Consider the following 17,341-nt stretch of genomic DNA (forward strand, 5'->3'; position numbering starts at 1 on the left):
GAAGCAAATATTTAAAACTTAGCGTATGGAAAACGGAAAACCCTTCTTCACAAGAACAGTACAAACATAGGCTTATCGACTTTCCGAATCTGACTATAAACCTGAGAATGACAAAAAAGCAATTCGATTTCATCAACTACCAAGTAAGCGAAGAAAATGCGTCACGTGACTATGGTAACCAGCCAGTAAAACGAAAACTATTGACCTGAAACAGAAATTGCTCTGTCAAGTTCAAGGCAGTGTGTTCTAGTCGCTTCCGTGGATCGTACAAAATCCATCGTAATTGAAAAAAAAAAAAAAAAAAAGCATTTTTTACTAAGCATCTTAAAATGTGCTGTGTTCTAGCGAAATGAATCTGAAATATGTGAAGAATGAAACTATGGCCTAGTTTTAATTCTACTATCAACTATCTCTAACAGTTGCTACCAAGGATAAACAAACAGGTCTGTTCGTTAACTCAAGAAAAGATGTTTCCCGTTTTGCGCCGAGATAAGCAAAATTTAATATTTCATATCGTTCTATGAATATTAAAACCACATGGTGTAGTCCTATCAATCTGAAAAACATTCACCAGTACAATGTTAATATTATTAGCCAGTTGTGCACCTAGTTACGGCAGACTGCTATGAAAAGTTGATATATAGTGCGCCTTCCTTAATATGATCACGTTTTCCCACTAGTATTTGGTATCATTAACCGAATGATCGACTTAAACGATGAGGAAAAGATGCCCTTCAAAACAGCAATGGAATTTAACTACTTTAATATAAATAAAAGAAACAAAGAAAATCTGAAAGGTATTCAGAATTTAACGTCGCACAGAGGATTTCTTAATGCTTTCGCTGTGAAAGCATTACAGTTACCAGTCTGCTTTTCCGCTCACTCCCGCTAATGCACTTTTTTTTAATTTTTTTATTGGGGGGGGGTCCGTTTAGCTTTAATTACGCATCTCTTTCTTCACAGTTAAGCCACATAGAATTCAAGGGCAAACTCCCAAAATATTTTTAAACAAATATCTTTAGATTTCTCCATACAGTGTTATGGGTTCTCATTACATTTTTTACATTCGCTATATTATTTCTTTTAAAACTAGCCGCTCTAGAGGCAAACGCCCAAAAGAGTGTATGATGATTTTAATAAGTCTAGGTAACATAATTTATAAAAATATTTTATATTTTCAATCCCACCCTGTTACCCGGCTTGGTGAGCTCAGTATTTTGATTCTTATATATTAGTAAATTGAGCATTTTTTGCTTTAAAAGTGGTTGAATCATCCGTTTAAAGTTTTTATGCAATAGTTGTAGAATTATCGACAGTTTAAAAGCAACACATATGTATCCACTCTGTTACCTTCCTTGGTGACCTCAGTTTTTTATTTTTATGTTCGTAAATTGTGCACTTTTCCCCTTTAAAAGTGATTGAACTATGTTGCTCTTGTATTTCAGTTAAGATTTCTATGCCTTTAGTTAATCTGCATGCAGTAGTTGTAGAATTATCAGCAATTTAAAAGTTTAAGTGGCGCTAGGCCTAATGAGGCCACCATTTACTTACATTTGAAACTCTTAGTAGAATACAGAATTAAGTAAGTTTGGGCACCAGCTTTCAGTGTCTTAGCTTATTGGGACCAAAAGTTAACTTTCAATTTAAAGCTGATCTTTTTGCCTGTTGGCCGAATTGCTTGTTTTTGCCCAGAAATTTTTCCTAATTTTAATTATAAAAATTCTTTTTTTAAACTGTTTTTAACTGTATTTTGGTGTTTTAGGCTTTTCTCTATTTTACAATTTTTAATAAAGGTGCTTTGAATTTTTATGTATTTTTGCCTTGCCGCGATATGAGAACTGAATTGATTGAATGAGAAATACACCTCTTATGAAATTCGAGGGAAGAAATTTAAATGAAATGCAGCAAAAAATACGCATAATTTAATAGGCCGTACAAGGAAGTCATGTGGTATTTATATCAGTTACTTTTCTCTTCGTTATCGATAATAAATACACCTTTTTCTTGTTACAGTCAATTTAGGTAAGCTCATACTTCACCGCGGGTCACAACGTATTTCCACATATCTCCTGTTTAATAGTTTTCACACAGGGTTTTAAAAATTGTTCTGCGTTCAGCCACATGTCTCGGCAAGAGCTGGTGAAGATTATATTTTTTAGCTTTTTTAAGTTGAAAATCTTGGTTTATTATTTTATTTATTGTTGCTACAGATGTATTTAAAGACTGTGCAATTGATTTCTCCATCGGCATATTTTCTCTTGTTACCAACAGTTAACTTTAGAAACAATAAACTCTTTTCGGGTATTCGTTTGGTCTTCTTTTCACGTAAAAGTAATGATTGACTTTTTTTCTTTTCCGCTTAATAATGTTGCCTATTTTGCACTTAGAAATTTTAATACTATACATTTCGCAATACTTTTGAACTATGGAACAGGAATATTTCTCTTCGGAAAGCACAAAAACTTATCCTTCAATTCACAGCTTGTTTACACGTGACATTTTGAAAGAAGAATATATTTAAATAAGACGACAATATGTCTCATTTGAAGTAATAAGCTGTTGCCATCTCTGATTCATTTTACTGTATCAGGATCATTATCAATATTGGTTTAATCACTGAAATAATTTCTCTCCGGACATTTGGTGACCCTAGTGTGCAGGACACTGCAATGTGCATATCTTAATGCATCGACATAATTTCCAGTGTAGAAGAGACTTTCTGCTATTTTAGTGTTTCCGGACAATGCGCTATGAAGTGTAAAAATGCCTGATACATATATTAACAGCAGTGATGTGCAGCTGGAAACAAGCAAAGTGAGTGTAAAGATTCCCCCGTTCTGGATTGATAGACCAGAGATATGGCTCTATACTGTTGAAGCCCAATTTAAAATTGCAGGAATTACATCAGAAGAAACTAAATTTAACTACTTAGTGGCTCAGCTGGGTCCTAAGTTTGTAGAAAATATATGGGACATTATCAACGATGAAACTTCAACTAAATATTCAGCAGCAAAAGAAAGGCTAACAAACTTATTTAAAGAGAGTGAAAATAAGCGCATTAAAAGATTATTGACTGGTTTAGAACTCGGCGATATGAAGCCAAGTCAACTGCTGCGAACGATGAGAACGCTTGGTGATAATAACGAGGTATCTGAGAAAGTGTTACGTGCTCTATGGATGGAAAAGTTGCCTAACACAGTCAGAAATATCCTGATAGTCAGTGATGAGAGTCTCGAAAAATTAGCCACAATGGCTGATAAAATTGCGGAAATGGGTCCACGTATGGAAGTTGCAAGTGCAAGTAATGATGCCCCCCCCCGCCAGTTAACGAACGTCTGGCCAAATATCTGCTTTGGAACAACAAATAGCTTCGCTCAGTGTACAACGTGCCAGATCACGAACTCATAGTCCCAGCCACAGCCATAGCAGTCGCAGCAGATCTTGGAAACGGTATAATCCAAAAGTGAAACTGTGCTATTTCTACTTTAAATTTGGGAAAAGGTTTTTCCGGAAACGTGTACCCCTCCTTGCAGCTGGAAACCGACGGAAAACTCCAGCCAGCAGTAGATTCGGCTGCTAGCTCTATCAGGTTCTATGTTCCTTCTTACCTTCTTCGGGAACATGCAAGGACCTGACTCGGAACAGAGAGCTTACTAAAGCTATGTTCACTAATTGTGGGAAGTAGACAGGATACACAAGAAGGGTATACAAAACCCTTTATTTTTCTCTATTTACAAAAACTTCCGTACTTCGGAATACACAGACCCGCTACTCGGGGTCTAACGTAAAAATATAAAAATAGAACTAAACTTTAATTTAACTTTAAAATAATACACGTGGAAGATTGGCCTTATATTAACAGGGAGCGTATGTAGTACAGAGAACTGTGAACACTACAATACGTTTAAAATTTATTAAGAGGATTAAAACCTCTGGCCTGGAAGGCAACAAGCAACTGCGTAACTTCTAAGGTAAGCGGCCTGCTTCGACTCACTGCTTCCTCCCTCTCGCTTGGCAAAAAGCCACAACTTAAATACTTGGCGTTCGTCAGACAAACTTTGCATAAAAACCTTAACGCTTATAATTCTGGCCGGAAGTAGAAAATAAGAAGTGATAGTAAAGATTTAAAATAAAATAAACGTTAGTAAAACTTAAGATCCTTACATACTTCCCGCCAGAGTTAATTAGTTTGAAACTGAGGTCTAAAACGACCTTGTTGAAAACTTTTAGCTCTAGAATCTAACGCGAGGCCAATCTTTTACAAATATTTTTCGCTAGAAACTAGAAATTTAAAAGAAAGAAATTTGTTTTTACCATAGCAGCTCCCAGGATACACAATTTTTTTTCATCTGTACTGCGTCTAAACAGGAGCTTTTATTCAATTCTGGTTCCTTCCAGAGATCTGGAAGGAAAACTAGTTTAATGAAATGTTACACAATGAAATGGCAAGTAACATATACAATTATACTTCTCTTAACATTCTTATTTCATTCATGACTATTTTAATTATCTCTCCCCGTGCTCTCTGACATGTGTTGTAAAAGAACACCAAACACGAATGTGTTTCTGTCTACGTGTTCCACACTTCCTCCTACAATCAAAACACTAACGTGTTAAAATTCAACATGCCAAGACCTCGTAACACACCCTAATTTCAACTCTAAACCCTGAGGTACTATTCTAAAAGTGTCTAACTCTGAAGTGTAGCGTCAGAGAGCCTAACTACATCGATCAACCTTTAACACATATTCACCATGATTTAATCTGTTTACAGTCACACGAATAAAAAAAAAAAATTAACATTCACTTTTACCATATCACGGTATTTCTTAACATTTAAAATAACAGTTCACATTGTATATAAGAACATATCAACATGCCGTTAATGTTACACATTTGAAAACATACATTAGTAGTACATTGTTAACTTCTATTCTTTTCAAAGCAAGTGCCAATTCTTTCTACATTGAAATACTACATTTCAAAAAGTCTTTCAGACTAAAACTTCTTTCTTGCTAGAATGTTTTAAATAAAATTTATACAATAACTTTTTACAATATTTAAGTCTTTACACAACGCTATTATACATCAACTTTAGTTTTACGCGCGAGTAAGTGAAAAACATAATACCAAAATCGGTAACAACTCATTTCTCGCCCTTTTGGCGATAAAGGTAGACCTCGCATGAGGTAAAACTTCTTGAAATCTGCCACTTGCAGTAAGAATGAAAGATTAACTTAAGTTTGCAAAGTAACATAAAATTTTACTTATCTTTGTGATATTCGGACATCCTTTTCTGGGCCCAGTCCTTAAAAGTATTGCAGATAGTAGTTTGATTTATCCTCCTTCTTGTACGGGCTCGCCCTTCAGTGCCTTCCTCTGGGAGCTTCCTTTTTTCATCAGTTCGGTCACCCTTCAATACCTTCTTTTTCTCCTCTGCTTGTGGTCTTGGCCGTTTGATGGCAGCTGGTCTTGGCGGAACCGGGAACCTTCTTTCGTGTTCCTGCTTGGACCTCGTTGCTGGCCGTTCAAATTTTCCTTGTAACTTTTCCTCCGCCGTTGATGGCCCTTCCGCAGTTCGGCGGCATTTGCTGCGGAGAGTCCTGTCGGATGAGTAGATCTTCCGTTTTAGAGCCGGGTTATAGTTGCCGTCATTTCTCCTGGTTCTCTTCACATACGTCGTCCTTCTCCCGTCTTCATTCTGGGGGTGTTCGTGAACTCCCTTTTCTGGACGGTGGAACGGCTTCTTTTTCTTGCTACCTTCAATTTTTCCGCGGGGAAATTTTCTTTTCACTTGCTCCTGCCTCTTAATGGCTTGCCCTTGTACTTGTCGTTTTTCCACCTCTGGAGCTTGCGCCTGCGGTGTCTGTCGTGCCGGATCCTGCAAAAGATCTGAAAATATTTGCATTTTATTACGATCGAAGTAGGGTTTGATTTGAGCAATGTTTGCGGAGCAGGTTTCACCATTTCTGGCTTTTAACACTACTACAGCGTGAGTTATTTTTTCTATAACATATGGTCCTTCAAATCGTGGAAAAAATTTGGCAGTTTTATCTTCTGGTGCTGAAGAAAGTGAATGCTTAATTTTTAAAACTTCATCCCCTACTTTATAAGTTACTCCCCGTCGTTTCAAATCATAATAGAGCTTCTGTTTTCTTTGTGCTACTTCCGTATTCTTCTTTGCTTCCTTAATTAGTTTTTCTATATCACCCATTTTAAATTCTGGGGCTCTTTGTTGCACATAAAATAATTTATCTAACGGCGTTATAATCTTTCTGCCTAGAAATAACTCAGCAGGAGTTTTGCCCGTTGTATCATGTTTTGCGGTCCTAAGGGCGAAAGCAAATTCATTGACATAGTTATCCCAGCTTTTATGAAAATTTTTAACATAACTACGGATAATTTTCACTATATTTCTATTGACCCGTTCCGCTATATTTGATTGCGGCCGATACGGGACCATTTTTAAATGACGTATGCCCAGTTTTTGGCACATGTCTTCAAATATATTACTTACAAATTGAGCACCATTATCCGATATAACTTTTAGGGGCGCCCCGTATTTTAAAATATATTTATTTAAAATAGAATCAGTAACTAATTTCGCGGAGGCTCGTTTTAAGGGAACAATTTCGGTCCATTTACTAAAATGATCAACCATAACAAGGAGATAGCGACTTTTATTTAACTGACTTTTTGGGAAAGGGCCCAATAAATCGATGCCAATTATTTCACTTGGAAATTCGGATTTAATACTATTTAGAAACCCGGCCGGGCGGAAATTAATATAATTAACTGCTTGACATGTTGGGCAGGACTGAACATACGCCCTTGTTAACTTTTGCAGTTCAGGAAAGTAGACTGCCTCGCGTACGCGTTGGATAGTTTTTCGAATACCAGCATGAGAAGCTAAAGGGCTGTCATGGAGCTCCTGCAGGATATTTAATCTAAGACTAGCTGGGATAACAGGTCGAAATTCGTAGTTTTTGTATAAAATAATAGACCATCTATTAGTTCGTAATGGGCCGCCCTATTTCTTATCGCCACAATATCTTGGTGGCTAAAATTTTCAGGATCCTTTAAATACTCATAAATACTTCCAAACTCAGGATCCTTACCCAGTTCGGTTATTACAGTTTCTCGGGAATTTATTGTACATGCTGTGAGCATTGCCACCTTTACGGTATTACCTTGTTCATCTATTTTAATTCTTGATAGGGCATCTGCTACGATATTTTCCTTTCCGGGGGTATGCTTGATTACCAGATTATATTCTTGCAGCTTGAGTGCCCATCTTATTAACCTTGGGGATAAATTTTTCCCTGAGTACAATCTAGTTACCGCCGTATGATCAGAGTACACTGTTATTGGCGCCTTTCCAAAATAGACTCGGAACTTTTGCACTGCTAACAGAACTGCAAGTGCCTCTCTCTCGGTCGCGGAATAGTTTCTTTGTGTTTGATTTAAAGTTCGGCTAAAAAATGCCACGGGCTGCTGATTTTGCGAAAGTACCGCTCCTACCGTATAATCCGAAGCATCCGCTGAAATTTCTAAATTCTCATCCTTTTCAGGAAATTTCAACACAGGGGCTTGCAAAGAAGAGAGCTTCTTTGCCGTGTTTGGAGTCGGATACTTTTGTACAGCGATTATTTTTGATTCATCTGTCTCGATTCCTTTCTGAGATATCTTGTAACCTAAATATTTTAATTCAGGGGCTGCAAATTTGCACTTTTCGACATTAACTTTTAGACCGGCCTCATTTAATAAAGAAAACACCTGTCTTAAATCCTGTACATGTTGGTCGAGATTATCACTAGTAATAATGATATCGTCTAAATAGATAAATGTGGACTTTCCAAGAACAGGTCTTAACACAATGTCCATGCATCGCTGAAATGTTGCCGGGGCCCCTGAAAGGCCAAACTGCATACGCAAAAATGCATAAGTGCCAGACTTGGTTATAAAAGCAGTCTTAGGCACGTCCTCAGGCCTCACCCCTATTTGAAAATAACCAGTCGTTAAGTCTAAAGTCGTCATAAATTTCGTTGATTTTATGTTCCTTAAAATTTCTTCAATGATCGGTAACGGATATACCGGATATTTAGTTATGGAGTTTAATTTACGGTAATCAATAGCGAATCTCCATCTTTTTGGATGCGTCAAAGGATAGTCATTATTTTTCTTACATAAAACCACCGGGCTAGCATAACTACTTGAGATGGGCGTTATGATCTTTTTACATAGCATATCGGTAATATGCCATTCTATAATTTTTTCCTTATTCTTATCATACCGGTATGGTTTTTGGCGAACTTGCATTGCATCTCCGGTGTCAATACTATGGTTAGTAACCTGAGTAAATCCTGGAATATCACTAAATAACGAAGCAAATTCACTTACCACTTGTCGGATTCTTCCTTGCTCGTCATTAGGTAGGTGGTCAAGATTTACCATCGGCGGTTCAGCCTTTTCTGTACGAACTGGTTTCATTGTCAGCTTAAGGGACGCTTCATTAAAATCCAGCGTTGCTACTGCCTCTGAAAGAAAATCTATCCCTAAGATAATATGTGCTTGCAGATTCTTTACTATAAAAAACATAACCTTTACTTGTTCGTCCTTGATACGGACGTATAGCGGTAATTTACCTATGCACTTGCATCTTTCTCCTTGCGCAGCTAACACTGTTCGTATTATCCGAATTATATATGCGGTATTTCCGAAAATACTTCCTAAAAAAATCTTCTGCCACACAGGAACACTGCGCGCCTGTATCCAGGAGTGCGGTGGCTGGGATGTTATTCACCAACACTTCAATCTTCGGAAGAGTCAAATTTTTCACCATCACTGTATTTAACTTGAAGAAAGAGGGGTTTTCTTGGCCGTCGGATTTCCGCACCCTCCCGTCAGCAGAAATCTGTTTTAGTTTAAATCTTTTTTCATTTCCATGCTTTCCTTCTTTTTCCACTGGCCTTGAGACATTTTTCCTGGATTGCTATTGAACTGTCGACGTTCGCCGGCTGTTTTTAAATGCTCGGGTTTCCTTGCCCACCGATTCGCTTTGCTTCCGTAGCCGTGTGCTTGACTTTGCTGTGGTCTTGGCTCACCAAATTGGTTTCGTTGTTGATATTGGCGTCTTCTTTCAATGTCCGCCGTTCTTTTACTTTCAAACTGGATTGCTAGCTCAAATAACTTTTCCAGTGTAGTCGGATTCCTTAATTCAATAAAGTCTTGTACTTGGGGAAGTAACCTCGGCAAAATCACTTGAATTATCTCAGGATCCGGACGGTTTCCATACAAGAGTTTGAAGACGTGAATTTTTCTTAAAATAAAGCTTGAGAGGTTTTCGATTCTTTGTTGATATATACTTTCCGTTTCTAATTTCGCACGATCCCTTACAACAGGGAAGGCTTTTAGTAGGGCAGTCTTGAAATTTTCGTAAGTATAGGTGGGACTTCCTGCTTGACCCAAAAGACTTCTGCCTATACATTTGAACCAGTTAAGCGTTTGGCCCCTCAAAGCGCTGGTAGCTAAGGTAACTTTTTGAACTTCGTGCACGGGGTAGAGCATGAAGTGGTCATCCAATTTTTCCAAAAAACTGGTTACCGGTGAGCTTCCATTAAATGTTGCTTCTGGTTTCATCGAAGCGCGCATGGTCTGGACGATGTAACCAAATCCTTCCAGGGCGGCAGCTGGCATTTCTGGATTCTGAGCCGTTTCTGCAGGCAGCACAGGTTCTTCTTGAAACTCGGCCATGGTTATTCTTCTTCGTTGGGCGCCACTATCAGGTTCTATGTTCCTTCTTACCTTCTTCGGGAACATGCAAGGACCTGACTCGGAACAGAGAGCTTACTAAAGCTATGTTCACTAATTGTGGGAAGTAGACAGGATACACAAGAAGGGTATACAAAACCCTTTATTTTTCTCTATTTACAAAAACTTCCGTACTTCGGAATACACAGACCCGCTACTCGGGGTCTAACGTAAAAATATAAAAATAGAACTAAACTCTAATTTAACTTTAAAATAATACACGTGGAAGATTGGCCTTATATTAACAGGAAGCGTATGTAGTACAGAGAACTGTGAACACTACAATACGTTTAAAATTTATTAAGAGGATTAAAACCTCTGGCCTGGAAGGCAACAAGCAACTGCGTAACTTCTAAGGTAAGCGGCCTGCTTCGACTCACTGCTTCCTCCCTCTCGCTTGGCAAAAAGCCACAACTTAAATACTTGGCGTTCGCCAGACAAACTTTGCATAAAAACCTTAACGCTTATAATTCTGGCCGGAAGTAGAAAATAAGAAGTGATAGTAAAGATTTAAAATAAAATAAACGTTAGTAAAACTTAAGATCCTTACAGCTCTGCTGCTAAACACATGAATAGCCGTAAGTTCCGGTTATTTGTAACAGATAGAAATTCAGGACTCAAGTTCTTAGTGGACAGTGAAGCAGATGTATTATTGCTGCCAGCACATTCTACAACAAGGGGAGCTTGTGATTACAAATTATTTGCTACTCTAATGGGACAGAAATACCGACTTTTGGTATAAAGCTGCTTACTTTAGATTTAGGACTGAGACACCCATTCCAATGGCCGTTCATCGTTGCCAAGGTAAGCAAAGTCGTACTAGGTGCAGATTTTTTGAATCAATTTCATTTATTGATTGATATAAAAAAGAAACAGTTAATTGATGGCATTATTCAACTTAAAGTCTCAAGTGATATAATGTTAATTGGTGTTAATCATGTTATATCTACCTTAAATAATTCCTTCAAATTTGCTGAACTGCTACGTCAGTACCCAAATATCACTAAACCTAATGTGCTAAATAAACAAACAAAGCATAATGTTAAACACTATATTTGTACAAAAGACCAACCTGTATATGCACGTGCGCCACAGCTAGATGGGGGGGGGAAACCTGAAATTGGCAAAGCAAGAATTCCAGTTTATGCTCGATAACGATATTATCCGACCATCAAAATCCCAGTGGGCCAGTCCTCTACATTTAGTAAACAAAAAAGATGGAATACTTAGATCTTGTGGGTATTATAGACGACTAAATGCTCAGAAAATCCCAGACACGTACCCCATACCAAGGATAGAAGCTTTTCATCTCATTTTGAGTGGGAAATCTATTTTCTCCAAATTAAATCTCTTAAAAGCTTATTACCAAATCCCAGTTGCAGAAGAGGATAAGCCCAAAACAGCTATCATTAATCCATTTGGGTTATTCGAGTATAATGTCATAAGTTTTGGACTTAGGAACGCACCATCAACGTTTCAGCGTCTTGCGCATGAAGTATTCCAAGGCCTTGATTTTGTGATCCCTTACTTGGATGATGTATTAATAGCCTCATCAGAAGAGAAGCACAGTAAACACCTAAAACTAGTGTTTGAAACATATGGTTTATGCATCAATATATCAAAATCAGTGTTTGGAGTGGAAGAAATAGAATTTCTCGAATATCTCATAAATGCTGCAGGTTCAAGGCCTGCAAAAGTGCAAGCGATTTTGAATTACAAATTGCCCACAACAATTCATGACCTACGTACTTCCTAGGTATGGTAAATTTCTACCGCATATATCTTTAAAATGCAGTAGAAACACAAGCCATTGTCCGCGAGATGCTCAAAGGTGCTAAGAAGAAGAATAAACGAAAAGTTCTGTGGACAGAGGAAGCTAAATTGCAGTTTGAAAGTTGCAAAACAGATTTGGCTAACACTGCTTTGTTAAAATTTCCCAAACCTGATTGCCTATTATCCTTGTGTACAGATGCCTCAAATTGGGCAATAGGGCCAGTACTCCAACAATTGGATGAAGGAAGCTGGAAACCCATCGCTTTCTACTCTAAAAAATTAAATGAAGTACAGAGGGCATGCAGCACTTATGACCGAGAATTACTAGCAATATATCTCTCCATAAAACAGTTTAAACATTTGTTAGAAGGTAAAGAGTTTACAATCTTTACTGACCATAAACCTTGTATTTTTGCTTTTAAGCAAAATAATGAAAAAGTATCACCAAGCAATTGAGACAACTTCAGTACATCTCTCAGTTTACCACTAACATCCAGCACATTATAGGCAAAGAGAATATTGTGGCAGATACCCTGTCTCGAGTTGAAGAGATTGCTGTTATCGACTATGAAAAGATTGCACTGGAACAAGGTCAGGTTGAAGAGCTGAGAAAGTTAATTGATGGAGAGACTTCATTGATTTTCAAAAGCTATAAGCTCCCTTCTGGACACATCTTATGGTGTGATACCTCCCATGACAAGATTCATCCCTATAATGAATCGAAGAAATATCGAAGAAAGATATTCTAGTATATACATGGTCTTTCGCACCCTGGCATCAAATCTATAGTTAAGAAGATGACTGCCAGATTCATATGACCAAATATCAAGAAAGATTTAAGTGAACGGGCCAGGTGTTGTGTTAGCTGTGAGAGTCAAGGTGGTCAGGCACATAAAGTCAAAGTTGGGAGAATACCAAGAGGCAGACTCCAGATTCAGTGTGGTCCATATCGATTTAATAGGACCATTGCCTCCCTCAAATCGAAAAATTTACCGCCTTACATGTATCAAGAGATTTTCTTCTTGGGTTGAGGTGATTCCTTTGGAAGACATTACAGCAGAATTAATTAGCAAAGCATTTTATGAAACCTGGATATGCAGATTTGAAGTTCCAAACAGAATTATAACAGACCAAGGGAGACAATTTACATCACAACTGTTTCAAAATTTGGCTGTAATATGTGGTGCAAAGATTTGCCACACCACACTCTTTCATCCCCAATGTAATGGGAAAATAGAGCGTTTCCATAGAACCCTAAAATCTGCACTTAAAGCTCACAACTCCATCAAATGGACTGAAGTTCTAACTACAGTACTTCTTGGCATCAGAGCAGCTATTAGAGAGGACGGTAACCATTCTCTTGCTCAAATGGTGTATGGAACCAACATAAGGATTCCTAGTGAATTTTTTGACCCGCCAACTTGTGAAATAGAGCGTGACAGCTTTGTGAATAAATTGCAAAAACACATGGCACTACTCAAACCAGTGAAAATGCAAAGTGCACCACAACAGAAAGTGTTTGTGCACAAGGATTTGGACTCTTGTACACAAGTGTTTATTCGAGTGAATAGAATCAAGAAGCCACTTGAACCAGCCTATGAGGGACCATTTCCAATTCTGAACAGGCAGGACAAATATTTTTCTCTGCCAATTAAAGGGAAACCAGTGAAAATTTCTGTAGATAGGCTTAAACCTGCGTATACCTTAAATACAGAGACTTTGCCTGCAGATTCCAACCTAAGCATTGCTGATAACAAACCAACAGTTTTTACACCCACCTCCCAAAGTAAAGAGGCAAGGCCTACGACAAAATCTCGTTCGGGGAGACCAATACACCTTCCTGTGAGATTCAGACTCTGAGTCATAAGAGTCATTATTACTCTTATATATATTATTTCTGATATTATCTCATGAATAAGTGGAGTGACTGCATAGGTTTAGAGTTGATAATTTACATGAAGTGATAGTCTCCCAAGTATGTGTATATATTTCAGTTTTTTACTAACAGTATAAATTGTTATCTGCTATTAGTAATTCTACATAATTGAGTACTATATATTTCATTTTCTGCTTAGTATTGCCTCATTCGTCTGTGCGACCAAATGCATCAAGTATTTATAATCTTTGGAAGTAATTATTAATATGTATATTGAATGGGAATGATTTCTTTCTTCCAAAGCGGTATGTAACTAGTTAATTATTATATATTTGTTTAATATGGAACATACGTATGTAAAATATAAAAAAATACGATGGCTTCGCTCTACGCGAACACGCAACCTTTAATTAACTTTCTGCAATTCAGGATTTTCGCCCTATTAATTGTGGTGCATTATAGAAGAATGAAATGTATAGAGTATTGAATGTGGTATATACAAATGTTTTTCAGCATGGAACAAACTCCAGTCATAGATCTTGAAATTCAGGATATTTTAAGTGTAATTTGTACTTTGTAGTGTAATTTCTACAACATTACTTTGAGATACCTGATACATAGTAAATGCTTCCTTTATGTTTGCTATGTGAAGAGAAATTTGATCATGAGGTATAATGATCATGTTATGCTATTACTGTCATGGCAATTTATGTATCGTAACTTAGTTACTGGTGAGGGAGTGATGTTAGAAACACTTTCTCTTCATTATCTCACCACCAGATGGTTGCATTATGCAGGAAGCAGTTTATTCGCAGTTTCAAAGATGGCTTGCCTGCTAGTGTGAAATTGTAGAAAATAATAATAAATTATAAAGTAATGATTAATCGTAAAGTAAAAAATACTGTTTGATTGTAAATATTTCAAATTAATTTGTAAAGTGGTTTTTGTAATTTTTGTAATTGTTTGTTTAATTGTTTTAAGTTTCTAATTTTTTACTCTGTGTTTTCAACTGCAACTTCGAACTGAAGAGAGAGAGTGTCAGTCTCTGAGTTGTGAACCATGTGTTGGACTGCGCGTGTTTAAACGCGCATAAAAACCATGTGTTGGACTGCGCGTGTCAAAACTCTTGCATTACAGTAAACTCTCGCTACAACGATACCCGATACAACAATAACTCCCTCTACTACAATAATGTTTTGTGGTCCCGGTGATTTTGCATATAAACTAATGTTAATCTCCCCTCAATATTGCTATATTCTCTAGAACAATAAACCTCTGTAAAACGATTTTTTCAATCTAAATTTCAGTATTATTTTCTCCCTTTATAATAATATTTTTATTTTCAAATGCTTTTTTTTTTTCGTTTTCTTTTGTTATTTTTTCCGTCTATTAAGACTCATTGTGGATATCCAACTTATCCCTGAATAAATAGCTATTGTTCAGATTTCAAAACAGATGAAGACCACCCTTTTGGGAATTGGAGTGGGTGAGGGGGATGAAGTGTAAATGTATGCCTAGTCTCATTTCCCAGTAAGCTTTGGAATTCTGATAAGGTTTAAGGACATCTAGACCTGTCTGGTCACCTTGTCACAGAACAAGTGCCCTTTGTTAGAGGAACAGGGGGAGATGGAGGCGGGGTGTTGTTAAGTGACGTACTGAAAAGTGAGTTCAAAGGTTGTTTTATAGTCTTTAACGATTTTGAGTTCTACCCGAAACATTTGGTTTAAACTTTTCTTTCTTTCACGCGATATTGTTCCCTAAGATGGCAGGGCGAAAGCAACTATCTTTTCAAGATAAACTGAACGTTATCAATGATATTGATGAGGGAATGAAGCAGATTGATGCGGCTAAGAAACATGGATTATCGCAATCTACAGTTGCAACGTTCCTAAAGAAGAGAAAGCAAATCGAAGATGCTGTAACTTGTAATCCAAATAAAATTAACCCAGAGCGAAAACGACTGAAAGTTGCGACAAATGAAAACATTGATGCTGCTGTTTTAAAATGGTTTCAAGAGATGACAGCAACAAATGTCCCAATAAATGAACCTTTATTATGTGCAAAAGCACGGAAATTTACAGCAATGCTAGGGAACGAAACTTTCAAAGCTAGCAATGGTTGGTTAATGCGTTTTCGAGATCGTCATGGAATAACTTTCCAAGAAGTTCACGGAGAGAAAAAGTCAGCCCCGATAAACGACGCAAATGAATGGCGGCAAAACAAGATGAAAGAAATCTTAGAAAAGTATGCTCCAGAAGACATTTATAATGCAGATGAAGCTGGGCTGTTTTTCCAACTCCTACCCGATCGAACATTGGCATTCAAGGATGAAAAGTGTTATGGAGGGAAGAAATCAAAGCAGAGACTGACTGTTCTTCTGTGTACAAATAGCACAGGAACGCATAGAATACAACCTCTCGTCATTGGTAAATCATTGAAGCCAAGGTGCTTTAAGAACGTGAAAAGTCTTCCCGTGGAGTATAAAGCAAATAAGAAGGCTTGGATGACGTCTAAATTTTTTTCCGAATGGTTACAGAAGTTAGACAATGAAATGAAGAAGAGAAAGAAAAAAAAATCGTTTTGTTGATAGATAACTGCGGTGCTCACATGTCATTTCCAAAGCTACAAAATATCGAAATCGCTTTTTTCCCTGCCAATTGCACTTCAATTTTACAGCCTCTTGATATGGGCATAATTAAGTGCTTCAAAGGATATTACAGAAAACGGTTGGTGGACTCCATACTTGTAAACTTTGAAAATAAAGTAGAAGACCCTTTCAAAGCTGTAAATGTCAAGGAAGCGTGTGACAATATTGCTGGAAGTTGGTGGGAAGTAACAGAAAAAACCATTCGGAATTGCTGGAAAAAGGCCGGTCTTTGTGTTATGGAAGATAAGAAATCTAATAATGATGAAAATTCCATAGACAATGATCTCTCAGATGATCAAGAATGTGTTTTGCACATCAAAAAATCCGTATCCCAACTTGAGGAAACAAGCGGTAAAAAGTTTGGAATTAGTATAGAAGACTATTTAACAGCAGATGATGATCTTATGGTTTTCGCAGGAGTTACTGATGAAGATATTCTCTCTGAAATTACTGATGAGATAGGAAACAATGATGAAGATGATGATAATGCTAATACAGGTCCATCGCAGTCCTTATTGTCATCCCAGGAAGCTCTTCAATCTGTGAATTCTCTACGGACATTTTTTTCAAGCCTTCCGTCGACAAATGAAGAACATTTTCGTGCACTAGACTCAATGCATACAGTATTGGTGAACTTAACAGTTAAAAAAAATCAATAAACAAACATAAATATTGGATTATTTTCAATAAAAAGTGTTTTCAGGTATGTGAATATTTCTGTGCTTATTTTCTGAATTTATCTTATTTATTTATTTTTTTAGTATTTAAACCACTATTATTAGTATTTTACAAATTAATTTCTTCTAAATATAGACTTGAAAGTAGTATGTTATGCACCTTAAACTAATAATAATAAAAAAAAAACTCTTATTAAATGCTCAAAATATGTGGGCCCCCAATATAACAATATGCCTCTCTACAACAATATATTTATTTGGTCCCTAAAATATTGTTGTAACCAGGTTTCACTGTATTTAATTTAGTTTTTTTTTTTTTTTTTTTTTTTTTTTTTTTTTTTTTTTTTATTCATTTTACTGTATCAGAATCATTATCAACATTGGTTTAATCACTGAAATAATTTCTCTCCGGACAACTCTTCATTACTGACAAACTAATAATGTAATATTAAATTTTAAACTAAATATTGTATAATGTAACACACCTACATAATGTAACCCATCTACACTTACAGTTAACACACATAAAACACAAAAAGCCTCAGGAGACGAAGTATT

General features: G+C 36.8%; 1 protein-coding gene across 2 annotated transcripts in view; it reads right to left on the reverse strand.

The window, feature by feature from the left end:
- Positions 1-17,341, reverse strand: part of LOC118187052 (calpain-15-like) — a 174,138-nt gene that overhangs the window by 125,546 nt on the left and 31,251 nt on the right. The gene's annotated exons all lie outside the window — the stretch shown is intronic.

This window comes from Stegodyphus dumicola, chromosome 9 (genome assembly GCF_044657685.1).
Source record: "Stegodyphus dumicola isolate Sdum_Otavi_A_Nest chromosome 9, ASM4465768v1".
Lineage (NCBI taxonomy): Eukaryota > Metazoa > Arthropoda > Arachnida > Araneae > Eresidae > Stegodyphus > Stegodyphus dumicola.